Source organism: Amblyomma mixtum, unplaced genomic scaffold (assembly GCF_055824585.1).
Source record: "Amblyomma mixtum isolate Tamu unplaced genomic scaffold, ASM5582458v1 scaffold_23, whole genome shotgun sequence".
Classification (NCBI taxonomy): Eukaryota; Metazoa; Arthropoda; class Arachnida; order Ixodida; family Ixodidae; genus Amblyomma; species Amblyomma mixtum.
Genome location: NW_028317720.1, coordinates 572,412 through 591,547, shown reverse-complemented (window position 1 = coordinate 591,547; position 19,136 = coordinate 572,412). Strand labels below are relative to the sequence as shown.

The 19,136-nt window shown below is 46.9% G+C and overlaps 1 protein-coding gene across 20 annotated transcripts in view; it reads left to right on the top strand.

Moving 5' to 3' along the window:
- LOC149324567 (uncharacterized) overlaps positions 1-19,136 on the top strand; it is a 259,754-nt gene that overhangs the window by 197,448 nt on the left and 43,170 nt on the right. For 16 of the 20 annotated variants that reach the window (XM_089565410.1, XM_089565409.1, XM_089565408.1 and 13 more), the window contains 5 exons: positions 845-980; positions 3,397-3,593; positions 10,350-10,546; positions 13,951-14,090; positions 16,791-17,050. The gene's annotated coding sequence lies outside the window, so the exon portion shown is untranslated. The remainder of the gene's footprint in view (positions 1-844; positions 981-3,396; positions 3,594-10,349; positions 10,547-13,950; positions 14,091-16,790; positions 17,051-19,136) is intronic. The other 4 variants (XM_089565402.1, XM_089565401.1, XM_089565390.1 and 1 more) reach the window with 3 other exon arrangements.

The following is a 19,136-nucleotide window of genomic DNA, read 5'->3' as shown; positions in this document are numbered from 1 at the left end:
TTATGTGGAGTGAGTGGTAAATCAGCAACAAATCAGACACCTTACACTCGATGATGGCCATGCCAATTTGGACGTCGATGCAGACACATACTCTCCATGAGACCCTAGGTTTACCGCCAACTAATTTTGTGTGAATAAATGTGCGGTAGAAGCCAGCATGATCGGTGGCTAAAAAAGAGAGTAGTGACATAAGGTTATATGCTGAAGATGAAAGGTCGAGTTGATGAAAAAATGGGGAAATTATAGATAACGTCTCTTTTGACAGATTCCTCAATGAAATATAAATTGAAAGCACCGCTTTCAAACAGGATGCTCCTACCTTCCATTCATATATCGAGCATATTGATGCGGTGCCTGGTGGTGCCTAGTGCTACACCGCTGCCGTTTCCTCCTCTCTTGTCTCCTAACATGCCTGGCCACGAAATTCTTAGCACGTTGGTGTCGATCCCACCTCGGAGCTGGGGGTTGCAATCCCACCGGCGGCATGTGATTCTCTTGTGTTTATAATCAGTTGTCTTTAAATGAGAAAATAGTTGCAGTATTAATCACTCTTTCATTAACACCACAAATAACAAAATACATTCCAGTATGCTCCATGGTTTCAGTGACTGATGGTTTCCTTCATGTACGTCACAACGAGCCCTCTTACCCCATCCCTTGACTGGTCAGTATCACACAGAGGTCGTTTACCTTGACCGTGTTGATATCCACTTTCATGTCCAATGTTTTTACAGAAAGTCAGAGTAGGCTCTTGTGGGAGACGTCCGAAGGCGTACCGTTTAGTTCATGCGCAGCTGTTGCCAAAATAGCGTGACGGTGATCACTATTGGTCTCCATCTTGCAGACCGGCCAGCCTCGCCTCGGTGCCGCAAGAAGGCAGCGTTGCCACTGGTTCTTCGTCTCCAATGCCTGCGTCGCGTTTCAAACTGGCTGCTATGCTTCTAGCAGCGTCACTGTCCTCATCACACTCCACAAGCCAGGTGAGTGACTGCTGATCTATGAGATAGCATTGGTTTATTCGAGAACCAGGATGTACGGTGCAGACCCGTACATTTGAGGGCAGGAGCGAGCATTTCAGATATGAATGTTTAGACTCGTTTCCTATAGTACTTGAGGTTGCTTATCGGTAAATGTGACTTTATGGCTGGTTTGGCCTCGTATAAACGAGCGTTTTCTATCACTGGCTTTGCTTCCTAAGGTAACTCGGAGCCCACGCTTTCCTTCGCCAGTTCTGAAGCACTGTGTGGAACAACAATTCTTCGCTCTATTATTCTGAGCATTCCTTTCAAATAGATCAATTAGTTTTGCAATTTTTGGCTTAAAGCGTCCGATTCGCAACCTGTATATACAGGTAGAAGCAAAACAACATGACGCCCTCGTTCTACCCTAAGTATCGTTTTTTTCTTGTTGTTGTTATGCTCGACGAACCTGGGTTTCATCCCCCGGGAGGCAAGTTGGTTATAAAGATTTAAGCTGTGGTTCGTAGCTCTCTTACGGTGCGATGACTGCAGTAATCACTGACGTCATGAATCAGTGCAAATCGTCAGGGAGCAAGCACTTACTAGCATCTACCCAAGCGCAGTCATACTGCTATTGAGGAAAGTTATGCAGTTTCCACACAAATTACATAGTTGAAGAAAATTTTGGTCCGGGGCCCGTGTTCTCAGGCCCAGAACAAATTTTCTTTAAAATGCGATGTACAGATTTTCATTGTAGTCGTATCTAGTCGATGCTAAAGAAAAATTGATGCCTTCTTGCAAATTTTTTCCGCATTGGAGTAGTCCCCTAAATATTGCACTGCTATTTGAGCACACACACAGGACGCATTCTTTTCCTGTTTTTTCGCCACCTATGTCAAATGGCATGGTGCCTTAAAATTTAACAAGTGCCAAGGCAGGGCAGCTATAGAGTTCATGGAGCGAGTCTCTTATGCTCGTTCACAATAGTAATGAAATACGCCAATTGGATGGCAATTCTGCTTGTTCCATTCATGTGTTCGCTGCAAGAAAAAAAAATGAAAAGGGGTGCTTTCGGCTTCTGCCCAATTCATACCTAAAAATTTTTGACAAAAGCGTTATTCAGCGGGACTCCGTTTATGAACGCAATTTTTTATATAATGTAAGTCTTCCCTATAACAATCAATATATCCATATATCACTATACGGCAGCCTTGCATTTTTTTTATTAATGTTTATTCTGCCCCGCCGCGGTGGCTCAGTGGTTACCACGCTCGGCTGCTCACCCGAAAGACGCGGGTTCGATCCCGGCCACTTTGGTCGAATTTCGATGAAGGCGAAATTCAAGAAGCCCATGTGCGGTGCGATTGTCAGTGCACGTCAAAAGATACATGGTGGTCGAAATTTCCGGACCCCTTCTCTACGGCATCCCTCATAGCCTGAGTAAGTTTGGTACCTTAAACCCTCGAACTCAAACCAATCACGAAATATCGTTACGCAGCTACCAGGTGGTTATTCCAGGACAACATTCTAAATGCTTTCACATTAAAAAGGAATATTCTCTAAGCTCTTCCTCAGGTAATCCCTCCAAACAAAATTTCAAATCTTCGATGTAAAATTTAAACTGAGTTTTTCAGTTTCCTTCGGTTTAAATTAAACACTTTTTTCCGGGAATATAACCAGCCAATGGCAAATACAGAGCTGCACTGAAAAAGTTCTATGTTGAAAGGCTGACTTTCTAGTACATTTTATTTTAATCCTCTGCAGCTAATGTTTTTCATTATGCCCTCCGCAGCGGCTAACGTAAACTGAAAGTCAACCAATAAACAATCAAGCACTTTTTAATAATGGTTGAATTTCGTTGAGTACATAGATATGCATTAAAGATTGTTGCATGGGTCCTACTCAATTTGAAATCCGACTACAGGGCGCCAAGCCCCGGTGCCCAACGACAAAAAGAAATTTTTAAGTGCAATTAAACTATCTCACTTAATTGAAATCTGCAGTGTTACAGAGGAAGCTGCATTTCAGGGCGGAGAAATAGGCTTTTCAGGGCGGAGGTAATAGCCATTTTGGCACAGTATTCCAGCCCCCGTGAAATATGGCTGGTGCTTTAGACGAAAAGGTTACAAACTGCACAAAACATCGCGACGTCTTTCCTATGCCATTATTTTTAGTGTATAAACTCCCCTTTTTTGATGACCTCCCTTCAGTAGTGCAATTCCATTTGCGTGGCTGGTTACCACGAGCAATAGCAAGCACAGGGCACATTCCACACATTGAATTGAAGGTTTATGCCATGGACGCGTGACGTTTAAGCATCTTGTACCTACTCACAGGCAGCTGCTTTTGAGGCATTGGGCAAGGACCAGAGCGCGGCAGTATTCCAAGAACAATTGATTATTCCCAATGCCATAAACACCCAACTATATTTCTGCAGATGCCTGGGCCAAATGTGAGAAGCATGTCCCCGCATGGAGCAGGCGGGGTCCGAAAGCGGAGACCGCCAGCAGCGGAAAGTCGGGGTCTGCCATCACGTGCGCGGTATGGCAGCAGGTTACGGCTTCATGACCTTGCCTGTTTGCAAGACCTCACGTGATGTCCGCCTTCGGGTGAACGTCCACCCCGAGACCCAAGGTACGCACGCGTGTCATCTTCTCGCTGAGGCAATGCGTAATTCCTCCCGCACGAGCAGTAACCCAGTATGAAATTGCGCGCATATTGACACGCATTATGTGGAAGGATTGGTTGTGCTGCCATAGCTTGTGGCACTGAATTCGATACCGCACGCCGGCCTTGTCTGGATGGAGCGGAAATCGACTAGTGCGTACTAGGAAGGGTTCATGGCACATTTAAGAGCCCCAGGAAGTGACATGGCCCTGAGTATGACCAACTGCAGCGTCAATACTCTGTCCAGCTTGGGCAAATCGAGAGTTGTATAAAGTCCCTTTTCCAGAGGTCTTCCGAAGGCGAATATTACAGGCAAAAAGGCGCACCCAGCAAACATACAAGCTATTGATGCGCTACCCGCAGCATATCTTGACATGGTGTTTTGTTATTGCTCGAAAGTAAATTTTCAGGCGTGTCCATATTTTCGTTTGTCGGAACATGGTGGTGGATATTCTGAATTAAATTGAACCTACACACTCACGAATATTTCTGTGTGTGGTTCTCCCAGGAATCTTTGGTGGTTTGGATGTGAAACTTGACCCTAATTCCTGTTCATGGCAGAGTATGACGTCCTCTCTCTGATGAGCGCTGCTATGCCGCTGCAGTAAAAAGACACATTTATTGCGGCAACAATAGCTTCAGGTAGCAACGAAAATACTCGCAATGACTCCAGGTCTTCCGACTCACCAGCAAGGTTGCGAGCGAATCCGACGCCCTCCCTTGTTAATGGTCTTAAAAACTAAGGAAGATTCATCTCGGAAAAGGAAACTGAAGGGGACGGAGGAAGGAGAGTCCCCACAACGTAGCAAAATGCTGGTTTAAGTATCCTACGATCTTTCTGAAGAATGGCTTCGCCAAATACGGGAATCATGTCACCACATCTAAGCAGCGCTGGCTTCTGCGGAGGCACCTAGCGACCGGCATGAAGTAGTTCGAGGCATATTAAATGAATTAGAAAATGAGCCTCTCCCGCAACACTACTGTATAGCGGTTGTAAACCAATCAATATAAATGAATTGGGCCCGCAAGCAATTGTAATTTTGCCACCCGAAGGTGGAAAGTAAGCAATGAGGGAAGGGGAACGGCTGCAATGAGGGAACGGCTGCAGCTGTGGTGGCGGGCCATACCAAGAAAGGACCGAACTCTACAAACAACAGATTACGTTTGTGAAAGACATTTTGAGCCCAGTTGTGTGTCCAAAACCTGGACGGCAGAGTACAATGGGCATGTGCTGCAAAGCGCACCACGACGTGCGTTGTTAGCAAAGGACGCGGTGCCCACGAAATTCCCTGACTGTCCTGCCTACCTTTCGAAGACTTCAAAAAGCAGAAAGCGACCCGCCGAAAGGCAACCGCTAGAACCGAAAAAACTGAAGAGCGCCGAACCTTGCGCAGAAGTCTCAGAAGAAGGTAGCATGCGCTCCTCCTCGATTACAGCTGAGGCGTACAACGTGACAGCGGTTGAAGAAGAATCTGATTCCAACTCACCAACAGCGGCGATATCAGTATTCGCAAGCTTGTTCGAAAACGCTCCACTCCATGCTCCACTCTCGTGCCTACTGTCTAAAGGCTGGGGTTTTCACCGACTCGAAATGGACGGTCAAAAGTGTTGTCTTTCTTCAACTAAAACGCTCCAGGAGATCTGCCAGCCAGTTGTCGTCGGATACCTCGCGTGCTGCATCGGCGGACGACGTAACGTCGGACACTAATGAAGCAACGTGCTCGTGGGGCGCCATCTGCCCTGCTGCTTCTCTGACGGCTGCCAAGCTCGTCGAAATTAATGACAAAATGGAGGTGAGAGTAGTGGTGATGGGCAAAGTCGTTTCCTTGGAGGATTTGAAATGTGCAAGCTCTGTGAGGTCTTTGGAGGACGTTAAAACTATTCTGGAGCAGGTAGACAAAGTAAGGCTTTGTACTGGAGGACCAAGCGCCAAAGAGTATCCTAAGGCTGAGCCGCAAAGTGCGTTTCTTGATTACGATAATAAATGGCGCCACAAGAAATGTCCACTAATCCTCAATGCTGCTGAATCGGTTTGCCAGAAGTGCTCCAGCCTCTCAGACACATTCCGAATTCGCCAGAAGAGGCTAATGGAGAAGCAACGCAAGTTGAAGCCTGGTGGTGCTCTATTTTCTGCGAAAAACTTGCAAAACCGCGAAAAACTTGCAACGCTCAGGCGTGCGAACTATGCCCTCAAAAGATCCAAGAATCGCCTTTGTAACCGGCTGAAGATCCTCACTGCCGAGCTTAAGCAAGCTCGTGAGCGCCTGCAGACAATTTCTGGAGAAGACCTTGAAACGAAGCTTTCCGAAGCTGAGCTACCAGGAATACAGCTGACAGCAGTGAAAGAGTGTTTGGCAGCTGCTAAACTAGCAAATAAAAAGAGCAGGCGCTACACCGAAGACTGGCTTTTGCTGTGTCTGTTACTGCACATTCGAAGCCCATCGGCTTACTCCTTCCTTCGAGAAAATGATGTCCTACCGCTTCCTTGCGTCACCACAGTGCGAAAGTACTTAAGTTTGGTGAGGGTGAAGTGCGGATTTGACACGCGATTTTTTGCCGCATTTAAGAAAAAAATGGCAACCAAAGACGAGTTCCAGCGACATGGGATTTTGGTGTTCGATGAAATGCAAGTGAGAAAGGAGATGAGAGTACACTCAAAGTCAATGACTTATTGTGGATTCAGCAATTTTGGGGACAGCTCGCCGACCAGTGATGACCTCGCCGACCATGGACTGGTCTTCACTTTTCGAGCATTTGGGGACCATTACTCACAGCCAGTTGCTGTCTTTGCGAGCAAGGGTCCTACAAAAGGGACGAAACTTGCACAGCTCATACTAAAAGCGATATTTCTCCTGGAGGAAGCAGGTGCGTTGGTCGATGGAATAGTGTGTGACGGAGCAGCTACTAATCGCCTAATGTGGAAAGAGTTTGGAGTGAGTGGGGCTCTTCGGCACACTAAACACTTCTTTACACATCCTGTTGACAACAAACGCAGTGTTTTTGTTTTTTCCGATGTGCCTCACCTCCTCAAATGTGTGCGGAACCGCTTGCATCGACAAAAGGTTTTGGTTGTTAATGGTGAACGGGTGCACTGGGCGCACTATGACAGACTCTTTGTTGAAGATTCCAAGCAACCCGGTCTGGCACGTGTCTGTCCTAAAATAACATTTTCTCATATCAATCCAACGAACACTGAAAAAATGCGTGGCAAGCTGGCGACCCAGTTGTTCAGCCGTAGTGTAGCAAAAGGGCTGCACATGCACTAACACTGAATGATATTAAGCTTGCGTTCAAGGCTGACACCGAAGAAAAGACACAGCTTCAGCAACTGAAACAAAAGCTGGATGGCTTAGTCGACGCGGAAGCTGAGTGTGAAGACGTTTTTGATCATGTGTGTACAGAGCCAGAGGTTATTGACTGTATAATTTATTACCTCGCTGGTTTTATGTGCCGAAAACTTACGAAGAGTACAACATGCTCAAAATGTAGAGAGTGCCTTATTGGAGAAGCTACTGCACAGTCTCTAAAAGAAAGTGCTCTAGTTCAGTGCAAAACTCGAGGTGGACTATTGCACCCGAGTAGAACCATCTTCCACCTTCTGCAAGCAGCCGAGGCTGAATTTCAGAAGAATACTTTTCATAGAAATGTCTATGAATTGACAGTAGAAAGCATGCTAGAAAGCTACCATTTTTCTTTTCCCTGTCCGGAACACAAAGAAGAAATTATGGCAGGCCTTCTGCATCACTATATAGCAATGCGAATGCGACAGGTCTGCAAGCAAAGAAAAGCTGATGCGAAAAACAAAACGCAGCAGCTGCGAAAGCTTGCTAAACTTGTTTAATGCGTGATTTTTTACTTATCTGTGTTTTTTGTGTGCCAGATCTTTTTTTGTGAACTAAACAGAAGATAGCATAATGTAGCCGGATCTCATGCAAACTTTTGATGCCAAATTTTACGCAAACCTGTAGAATGTGGCCTTTTTTGTGATTGCAGATATGTGTGTGAAATAAATGTTGATGTAGCATTGTGTTTTTTTTTTCAGAGCATGAACGCAATAATCGGCGCTCGAAAGCTACGCACAAATTCGCGCGTATAATAGCTGCAAACGAAAACACGAGAAACTCGTTTCCGGACGCCAACTTCCAGACGTGTCGACAGTGTTTTGCATAATCAAGCGCAACACCGCTCGCATTATAGCTTAATATGAGGACAGACTATTAGGAACACTTTCAGACGTATCGCAGAGTAGGTGCTCTTACAGCCCGCATCAATTCGAAATTTCAGTGCGAGCGAGAGCGAACAGCTCTTATTTAGTGGCGTACGATTTTCACGACGAGCATTTAATACAAAGCGCCAGAAGGGGTTAGGTTTATTCCGACTAAGGCAGAATTGGCTCTGATAAAATAATGCAAGCAGCCAGCAGTGCGCGCGAATCCACGCAAGTCTACCCGCGCGTTTACGGGCGCTGCGCCGCTGCGCCGTCGAGGGCCCCTAGGGCCCCAAGTTTGGCGCGCCGCCTGCCGGAGTGCAGGCACACTACGAGCGGCGGCGCGCCGCGCCGGCGAGACTCGTTTGTACACCTAACCTATTCTAACACCATGTTCCAAACCATTCAGCTGGCATTACGGAGTGGCTAGCGTGCTCGTATCGCACTCCGGAGACCCTGGTTCGATTCCCCAACTCGACCAATTTCGTTCTCGGTTTTATTGATTTATGCGGTCTAACTAGAAAGGTTAATTAGGCTATTTCATATTTATATTATTGTATTTCTATCCATCGTGTTCTGTCATTAACCTGTCAATTTTTGGAACTGTCTAGGATGTTCGACACAACGTATATGAAACGAGCAACGTCTTACTGAGTGGGGAAGTGCGTGGTGGTGGAGGGAACGCGGATTCGTACTTATCTGTTTTTTTCAGCAGCGTCTCCTTCCGCGGACGCTGTTGTCGCTGCGGCGCGCGTCTTTCTTTTCTTTTCTTTTCTTCTGACCTCTTCATTCTCCTCTATATTAATTAGGCTAATTGATTAATTAAGCAATTAACTAAACTCAGTCCAACTTAGTTGCAGCATCACTATATGATCCCTTTGATTGGTTGCATGGTTACTAGCCAAAGTACAATTGGCCCCATTTGAAATTCGCGCACTGTGACGTCACGAGCATTTCGACCAATTGAAAAGCGTGACATTGGGGGCGGAGCTGGTTACGAGGCCGACGCCGACGACGACGCGAAACCCAGGAACGGACGCCAAAGAGCTGCACTCTAAAATAGCGTTGGTGGTCGGCACTCGTCGTGTCTTCTTTCTTCGTTCTCGTGTCGGGTGTCGCGCTGAAGCGTAGCGGCGTTCAGCAGTTTATTTTTCCCGCCAAGCAGCAAGTGACGCTGACGTCACGAATATGACGTCACTAAAACACGTGACTGCGACGTCACTTTTTAGTTGTCCACGCATTTCGAAGACGGCGCTGGCTGCGCTCCACAAGCCGCCATGTTTTGAACGTATGGGCCTCTATGCAGCCTACGCTACCATAGTACATCTACCTTGTAAAAGGCGACGCACTCGTTGAGTCGGTTGAGCAGCGAGATGTCCGCCAGGGAGAGGGCGGCTCGCCAGACCGCAAAGCGCAAGTTACAAAGAGCCACGGGAACGGGAGAAGAACGAGAAGTACGGCTTGCCAAGCGACGTGCACAGTATGCAGCTAGACGGCAGCGTTCGACAACCGATGCCGAGGTGAAGGATGAAGCTTCGAGTACTTCTACTCGGTTCGAGCCGCGAAATTCTACCAAACGGAAAATGCGTGCTGAAGAAACTCCTGAACAGCGGGAACAGCGCCTTGTAAAAGAGCGTGCTTACCGGAAGAAGCAACGCGAGAAACGAAATAGCAGCGCGCAGAAGAAATGGGTTTACTGCAGACTGAAGAATGTCTCACCGATGCGGACTATGCTTCGCATCCTAGCCTTAACCATAAGCTAAGCCAGGCCATTTTTTTTTATGCAACTCTGATTATAGATCGCGGGTTTTCGGATCCCTGCCCCGAAAAACTGAATCGTATGACACTATCCGAAACATTCTGCGGCAATTTTTGCGCAGCCCCCAGTTATTTCTGGCACGCGGTCCCGACTACTACTAATATGAAAACGGCTTTTCGACTGAACGAGCTAGTCGCGTAAAATACTGAGGAGCGCCACATGACAGCAACCGATCATTCACCCCACTCATGTACGCACGTTTTTAGAGTGAAAGCACTTCTTCACGGTGTCAAGCCAAATAAAGGATCTTTTAGCTTGCATGACCTTGAGGGAGCTTCTAGAAATAAAAGTATTGACGCGACGGGGTTCCGAACCCATGGCAGTGCGAACACATCAGCTTCGCTAGCGACTGAACAACGGCACATCGCCGTCTTCATCAACTTATACCTGCGGTGCTAACAGAACAGATCAGCTTAACCTCGACCAGAGATTGACGTGTGTCTAAGTGTGTCTAATATTGTCTCCAGACGTGCCGACGACCCTGCAAAGCCATGAGCCAGTCATACTAAATGCTTTCGAAGCTCTACTGGGTTTAACGTAGTTGACGTAACGCACTGCTAACGTAGTTAAGCACAGTAGATCAATAATCCACTTTTTTAATCCTTGATTCAAGATACATGAAACGCCCTGGTGCGGCGGTATTCCAAGAACAATTGATTATTCTCAATGCCATAAACACGCAACTATCTTTCTGCAGATGTCTGGGCCAAACGTGAGAAGCATGTCCCCGCATGGAGCAGGCGGGGTCCGAAAGCGGAGACCGCCAGCAGCGGACAGTCGGCGTCTGCCATCACGTGCGTGGTCTGGAAGCAGGTGATGGCTTCATGACCTTGCCTGTTTTCAAGGTCCCACGTGATGGCTGCCTTCAGGTGAGCGGCCAACCAGAGACCCAAGGTACGCACGCGTGTCAACTTCTCGCTGAGGCAATGTGTAATTCCTCCCGCACGAGCAGTAACCCAGTATGAAATTGTGCGCATATTGACACGCATTATGCGGAAGGATTTGTAGTGCTCCCACGGCTCGTGGCAGTGAATTCGATACCGCACGCCGGCCATGCCTCAGTAGAGTGGAAAGTGACTAATGCGCAGTAGCAAGGGTTCATGGCACATTTAAGAACCCCAGGGAGTGACACGGCCCGGAGTACGACAAACTGCTTCGTATATACTCTGGCCAACTTGGGCAAATTGAGATTTTTATAAAGTCCCTTTTCCACAGGAGTTCCGAAGGCGAATATTACAGCCAAAAATATGCAACCCAGCAAACATACAAGCCATTGATGCGCTACCCACAGCATGTCTTGACAAGGTGCTCTGTTATTGCTGGAAAGAAAATTTCCAGGCATGTGCATATTTTCGTTTGTCTGAACATGGGAGTGGATATTCTGAGGTAAATTGATCCTACACACTCACGAATATTTCTCTGCGTGGCATCTCCAGGAATCTTTTCGTGAACTGGATGTAAAACTTGACCCTAATTCCTGTTCATGACACGGCACGACGCCCTCTCTTTGACGAGAGCTGCAATGTCGCTGAAGTAAGAAGACACATTTATTGCTGCAACAATAGCTTCAGCTAGCAGCAAAAATACTCGCAAGGAATCCAGGTCTTCCGACTCGCCAGCAAGGTTACGGGCGCATGTTCACCCACGCTAGGGCTGGGGAAATACTCAGAGGCCGGACGGGACGATCCGCTGGAAACGTCCCCCCTAGGAGGCCTCAGCCCGCTTGCGGAGACCAAGAGCACCACGCCGATTGTAATGCACGCAACGAGTTCCCAAGCCAGAGACAGTTATCTCCCGCACACGCACGCAGCAGTGACGCCATCCGTGGCGCTGCGTCAGCGACGCCTTCCTTTTTAACGGTCATAAAAACTAAGGAAGATTCATCGCGGGGAAGAAAACCGAAGGGGACGTTGGGCGGGTGAGTGCCCCCAACGTAGAAATATACTGCTTTTAGTAGCCAACCATTATTCAGAAGATTGGGTTCGCCAAATACGGGAATCGTGTCCCCGCATCCAAGCGGCGCTGCCTTCAGAGGAGGCACCTAGGGAAGGGCAGTCGACATCTGCCAACCCGTGTGGCAGCTGGCTTGAGCTTCATGACGCTCGCCGCCATGAAGGCACCATGTGATGGCCGCCGATGAGTACAAGTTGCCGGTCTGCCTCGACACCCTATCCATGCACACTTATCTACTTCACGTCCAGCCGGCTCACAAAGTTCAGTGTGTAGACTTATTGCAAGGCAATTTACATTGCAAGCATTTATATACTGCCATTGTCACACGTTTTGTGAAATGTAGAGCAATTCTTGCCTGATATTTTTTCTTCTTCGCGATATCTGCAGGAGGCACAGGAACAACATGTTTTATTCTGCAGAAAGTATCACAAATTGAACAGTTGTGTCCTGGTGTTTTTTTACAATGGACGTGTTTCATCTTTGAGAAGGAAAGAATTGCAGAAAGAAACTGTCACATCTATTATTATCAAATAACTTGTAGTGTAACAACAATTTGATTATGGCCTACACTTCTGTGATTTGAGGTTTAGTCAGTCTTAATTCGCAAAATCTAACCCGCCTTCTAAAGGTAACTTCTGAAAGCATTGAGTGAAGAAGGTGGAGGGCTCTGCGTGACAATGCCTTTTGTTCCCTCTTAGCCTCCGCGTTCTCCTGGAAACCCTGGCCGAGCGAGGAACACGAGGCCCTACACCAGTCATAAAAAATAGCATAAGCTAGACCTCACAGAAATCATGCTATGACGATTTTACACATTCCGAAGCCGGTATTGAATTTGAAAAGATCTTCGCAAATTATTCTGGCTCCTGTGACTTAGCGATCTCTTATAACTTGCGCACTTCCGTAAGATAACCACTCCAGTATACACTGTCCTCGTAAATGGTGGAAAGAATAACATCAAGGCACTATTGTAGATATAACTTAGTTCGTGGAGAAAATTGAAGGATTTAACAGCGCTATCTTCAAGAGAATCTGAAATTATCCGCGCATTAGAACTTCACATATTTTGCATAAGATATTGGCTTTGAAAAAATGGGCTGCAGTGAGCATGTGCGGGGATGACATACAGCTGAAAGCTGAATCGCTGAACAAACGAACATCGAACTCTCATTCACTAGCGCCGCTAGACAGACTTTCGGCAGCCACCCTACTTAACAAAATAACTGTCTAGAATCTACAAACGGAACTGACAAGACGAACATAATACTCTGAACATACCCAGCACGATACACAGCATATATTAGGGATTGAAAAGCAGAATATTTTACTTTAAGTAAAAGTGTCTGATTCAAGCTACGTTTGTGTTGAGTGCTGGCTTCTATGCCTAAAGGGAGAAGGAAGACAAAATGCTGGACTCCATGTCGGAAGCCAGGAGCAAGTCTATGAACGCCCTTGCAGAGCTACACATTCCGCCCAGTGGCAAAATCCAGATCCTGTACGTCGGCACAAGAGAGCGGTCGAGGTGGCACCTCCTACATTGCTTTACAGCCAAGCTATTTTAGTTCGCGACACACTTGCTGCACGCCTTGTACTCTCGAATATATGGAAATTGGATAGTGTCTTTCATGTCAACATGTTCTCAACACTGAGTGCTTTCCAGTCAAAATCTTTGGTGCCATTGCGAGTAAAGTGTGTGAAAAAAAAATTCTGCGCCAATGTGTAACTTCCAGCCCGAGTCCAGCAAAACTGCTATAAAACGAAATATTTCTTGCAGAAATACTTATTCTTTTGGGATTCAAGATGGTTCAAACCTTCGACTTGGTCTTTCATTCGACAAATTGCCTTCAAAGGGCAATAAACTAATTGCTCCTGGATGTGGACTTTCTGACTTACCTAATTTGGCGGCACTAGCAAAGTACGATATGCAGGCACCGATAAAAAGGCAAAGACGCACGAAGCATACTAGGTGAAAAATTTTAGAATGAATATTAAATTTTGAGGAAACTATTGAGAACACGACTGCATATAAGCTATCATAGCGTGAGTTCTAAAGTTTACCGTGTTGAAATAAAAGCAGGAGTAGTTCTCTTTGAATCATTAACGTCTATAAATTTCGTCCAAAGAGCATCATATCGAAACTTAGCTTTTTCGAGTGTGCATTCCTGACTATCAAAAAAAAAACCTCGGACACTCACGGTTTACTTGATGGCACGTAGCAAACCACGAGGTGCAAATGGAATGGCGTGACGGCTTCTTCCAACGTTTTCGCAAACAGAAGCCAAGTCATTTGGACACGGTGTACTTTTTCTTGCCTCATAGTGAGGACTGCCCTTCACATCTTCTTCCAGAATGGCCAGCCCCGCCACGATCCTCGATGGAAAATGCACTGGAAGTGCCTCTGGTCGTCTGTAATGTGGCCTTCACTGCAGCACAGACAGGAGCCACAGTGGAAACAGCGCCAGAGACTTTGCCTTACAGCAAGTGACCGGTGAGTGATTTCTGTCAATTCTGTTTTCTGATTCGTTGCCATGTCCTACAGATGTGTCGCCGGGACGAACCGCATAGATCAAGGGTACTAAAGGGAGTAATCACTTACGTCACAGCGGTCGCCATTTTGTTGCCCGTGCAGAAATGAGTAAGGCTGCTGGCGTGTCTTGTGAGATCGTCGCCTCTTGCTCCAGCCTGCTCTGCTACAACTATGCGCCGGAGATCAAAATGGCGCACGTGACGTCACGTGACAACCCCCTATTCGTGGTCGCAACAGAAACGATTTTACCAAGCGTGCGTTCTTAATCCGCACAGTTCGCAGCCTGCAAGCAACCTCCGCGGTTAAAGCACTGCCTAATGTAGCCAACTCAAAGCAGTAAAGCTGCCCTCAGATTCGGGCGATCATTTCTATTGGATTCTAGTGCCTGCGCATATGGTTTATTCGTAAAAATGATTCAAAGAGCAGTAAAAGGGGTGCGCATGGTTCCGCAAGTTCTTGGCACCACCCTACTAAATACGCAAAAATACGTTCCTAACGACTCCTATTACCCTGTGAAATATTGAGTGGTTACTCAATCACTTCAAACAGACTGTGATTCGGAAAAGAGATGATCTCAAAGATGGTAACAAAATACTTCCAGTTTCAAATATCTTCCCCTGTGCGCATTTCCACAAAAAGCAGTGGAGAGTGGTTTTCTCGGCACACAAGATAGCAGGAGACAAAAAAAAAGCACCAAAGCAGCTGCATACTCCAGATTTTAACATTCATGGGTTTTTCCGGATAGGCAGGGGGGGGGGGGGGAGCAGACTTTAACAATCGTGGTTTTTCTCCCAATAGGTGGTGGGGAGGGGGGAGTGGCTCACGGTGCAGTTGACGTATCCACCCACAAAATGAGCCAATTGCTCCACCTTTCCTTTCCTCGGAAGCAACAGGAGTATAGACCGAGAATCTGACTAGACTTCGAACTGCACTAAATTGTTTTGTGCGAGTGGGCTGAGGAGCACTGATATCTCTCAAGGTGGCAGTTTGGTCGAGGCCAAATATATCCATTATTTACGATCTCAAAACAGCGTCGTATGCACACTAATATCAGGTCATCGACTCCGACGTTGCTGCAGAATCAGCTAAGGCGATTTTGATTTATCGCAAAGGGGATGCTGGCGCTCAATGGCGTTTCCCCATCTGCTGGGGAAAGCAACAGTCGCGCGGCATTCATAGTTAACTACCTTGGCTACTGCGTAGTCGATAGGCACAGAGGCATCGACAGACGGCGCAGATAGCTCCAATGCGGCGACATTCGCGCACGGTGACATTTTCCCTTCCCATCAAAACGCTCAGAAAAGACCGCAGGATAACGACGCTATTACGGAAACTTCAACTCGTGATAAATGGCCCAAAGTAAGCGTAGCGACCTTGCAAAGCACAGCAGTTGAGGCGACACCGCAAAGTGGGGCACAAGCAGGAGGCCATGAAAGAGGTCCGTCATCACACTCATGTGACATCAGGTCATGAGGCTGTCGCATTTGGCAGGAGGATGTCTGCCAATTTAGGCGGACTTAACAGAGGGAACATCTCCTGCATTGCCTAGTGGTAACTGACCGCGTAACCTGCCAGAAAGCGCTGGCGCAGAGGCAGCAAAATTGCGCTGCTTTCTATGCATCCATAAATAACAGTGCACCTTCTTCACGTATTCAGGCACAACCACTGGCTCATTTGTAACCGTGTCACCGCGTATATGAATATGTATTAGCCTCAGCTGTATTCAGTCTTCAATCCACTACTGTAACCATGTGAGTTTAGAGGTGCGAATCACATGACTGTCTGGTTGACTACTAGACAATAGCCCATTCTCGGAAACATAAAGAGGGCCTTTACCACCTGTGTCAGCGCAAAAAAAATGGCAGCAAATGTTGAAAGTGCTTTGAACGCTTAGTAGCGAAAAATACTCGTTTTGTCCACGTTGTGTGCCTACGTTCAAATATAGCAAAGTTCAGTCCATGCACCGAAGTTACATCCACACTTGCACTCTGTATCGGAATCTGCTGTTTAGTTTTTTTACTAAACTGACCGATTCCCTCAAATAGTACGTTTCCCTACGCTTTCAGCGCTTTAAAGCAGACTACAGGAAAACATTCCGGGGACCTATTAAGCACATATAAGTGAATATAAGTGACCAAAAATAAGCAATCAGCTCCATATATACTGCTGCCGCCGTTGGTGATCCACAGAATAAAATTTAAAAGCACATGAAGCCAAGACTCGTTAGAGCCTACTGCCTGTCCATTATTAAATACTATAATCGTTCGCGAAACATTGTCATGGGCAGCCGCCTTAGCATGGTCCTCCAGCTCCTATGAAATATGGCCGGTGCTGTAGGCGAGGAGTTTGCAAACTAAACAAAGTACAGTGACCTCTTTCCCGTGCCTTAATTTTTAGAGTATAGACTCCGCTTTTCCTCATGAACTCTCTTTAGTACTACAATTCCCTTAGCTAGGCTTGCTAACGTGACCAATGAGTAAGCAGAAGGCACATTCCTTGCATTGAAGTAGAAGTTTATGCAATTGACGAGTAATGATCGAGCATCTTGTGCCTACTCACAGGCAGCTGTTTTAAGGCATTCGGAACCCACCAGCGCACAGTGGTACTTCAAGAATAGTTTATTATTCTCAGTGTCATGAACTCCCTTCGATCTTTCTGCAGATGGCGGGGCCAAATATGAGAAACATGTCCCTGCATCAAGCTTAGCAGAAGAAGCCATCCAGCACAGAGCCCCTGCATCCAGATCAGCAGAAGGGACCCTCCAGCGCGGAGTCCGTCGACACCTGGTGCCGGGCAGTCGGCGTCACCCATCACGTGCGTGGTCTGGCAGCAGGTTACGGCTTTGTGACGTTGCCTGTTACGAAGATCCCACGTGGTGGCCGCCTTCGAGTGGAAGGTCCTGGTCCGACTCTACACCCAAGGTATTATTATAGGGGAGTGCTTAACTTCAGAACGGACAAAACAGACGAAACAACAGACGAGACGCCGAGCGGAGCTCGTGTGTCGAGACACCTTTTTAAAGCACTGCTGACCCAAGGAATGCATGCGTGTTAACTTCTCCCAGAGCGAACGCATAATTCCTTGCGCGCGTGCAGTAAGCCAGTATAAGATTCTGCTCATACCGGCACGCATTATACGAAAGCATTTGTGTCCATGCCATTCCACGAGGAATTGTATTCTTTACCGCGCGCCTGCTGCACCTAGATAGAGTGGAAATCTACTAATGCATTGTACCAAGGGTTCGAGGTACATCTGAGAGCCCCAGGAAATCGACATGGCCCGGAGTGCGAAAAACCGAAACGTAAAACACTGTATGCAGCTTGGGGAAATCGAGATTTGTATAAAGTGTTTTCGCTACAGGAGTTCCTAGGCGCAGATTGCGGCCAAAAAAAAGGACCAGCAAACATTCGCTACGGTACCCAGCAGCATGATGCTATCTTCAGAAAGTACACTGGTAATTGCAGACATCTGGATAGTATCTTCGGAGCTAAGCAGCAGTTCAGTGCAGGCTATATAGGCCTACCATTTATGGTGCCAAAAGACCGCGATATTCACACTAATTACTGGGCGTCGACTCCACCATTACTGCAGGATCTGGAAAGGTGATATTGATTCGAAGGATCTTTGTGGAGTGCAAGCCGCCTGGCATATGCAGTATACGAGCTTGGCTGCAGCACAGTCGTTAGGCACAGAGGCGTCGGTAAATGGCGCGGTTAGCTGCAATGCAACGACATTCGCGAGCGGTGCCATTTTCCCTTCCCATCACAACGCTCAGAAAGGGCCACAAAATAACGCTATTAACATATATTCATGAATGTGTGTCCTAGGGTTCTGGTGATAAAAGGCCCAAACCAAGTGTGACCAGCTTGAAACGCAGAGCAACTGACACAACACCACGCTGTCCGGGCACAAGCAGGCCGTTTTGAAAGTGGCGACGTCACAATCATGTGATGTCAGGTAATGAGGCTGCCACGTTTGCCAGGACGATATGTACCGATTTAGGCGGATTTAACAGGCGGACATTCCTCTTGCATTAATAAGTTGCAACTGAGCGTGGAATCTGCCGCCAGAATGCGATGGCGCGGAGGTTGCAAAATAACCTTTTCTTTCGATTTTGCTGCTGTTTCATTCTACGCAGCCATAAATAACGGCACACCTTCTTCTCGTATGTGCGGAGAGAACCACCGGCTTGTGTGTAATCGTGGCACAATGCACATGGGTATGGGCTAGCCTCAGCTGTACTCTATCATCAATCCACTACTATACACGTCTGAGTGGTGAAATGTGAATCACATTATTGTCTGGTGGACTCCTAGGCATAGTTCGCTCTCAGAAATAGACAGATGGCTTTACCAGCTGTGTCAGCGCAAAGAAAGGCGCTGCAAATGTTGCGAGCGATAGCTCCGCTGTGACGGCTTAGTGGCAACGAATATGCATTGTGTCTACTTGTAGTGTATACGCTTTCAATTATGATTACAATCAACGCAAGCATCCACGTTACATCCAAGCCTGCATCTTGTATGAGAATGTGCTTTGCTTGATTCTTTTACCGACGGGTAACTTACCGGCTATCTGGAATAGTACAAGCCTCCCTAAGCTTTCTTCTTTTTTTAACGGACTACAAGCAAACCTTTCGGGCATTTTTGATCAATAATTAAATACAGCGAGTGACTAAATATAAATAATCGGCTCAGTATGCAGTAGTGCCTTTGTCTGTGTTTTGCACGACAACATGTAAAGCACACGAAGCCAACACTAAAGTCTTTCCCGGTATATTTTTACATACTATGAAGGTGCGCGTACCATTCTTATGGGCAGACGCCTCAGCATGGCCCTCGAGCCCCCATTGTATATGGCTGGTGCTGTAGGTGACGAGGATACCACTCAAAATATAGTGAGTCCTTTTCTGTGGCAATAACCTGAGTGTATCAACGTCCCGTCTTTCCATAAACTTCCATTAATACTACAATTCCCTTAGCTAGGCTGGGTAACGTGAGCAATGGGTGA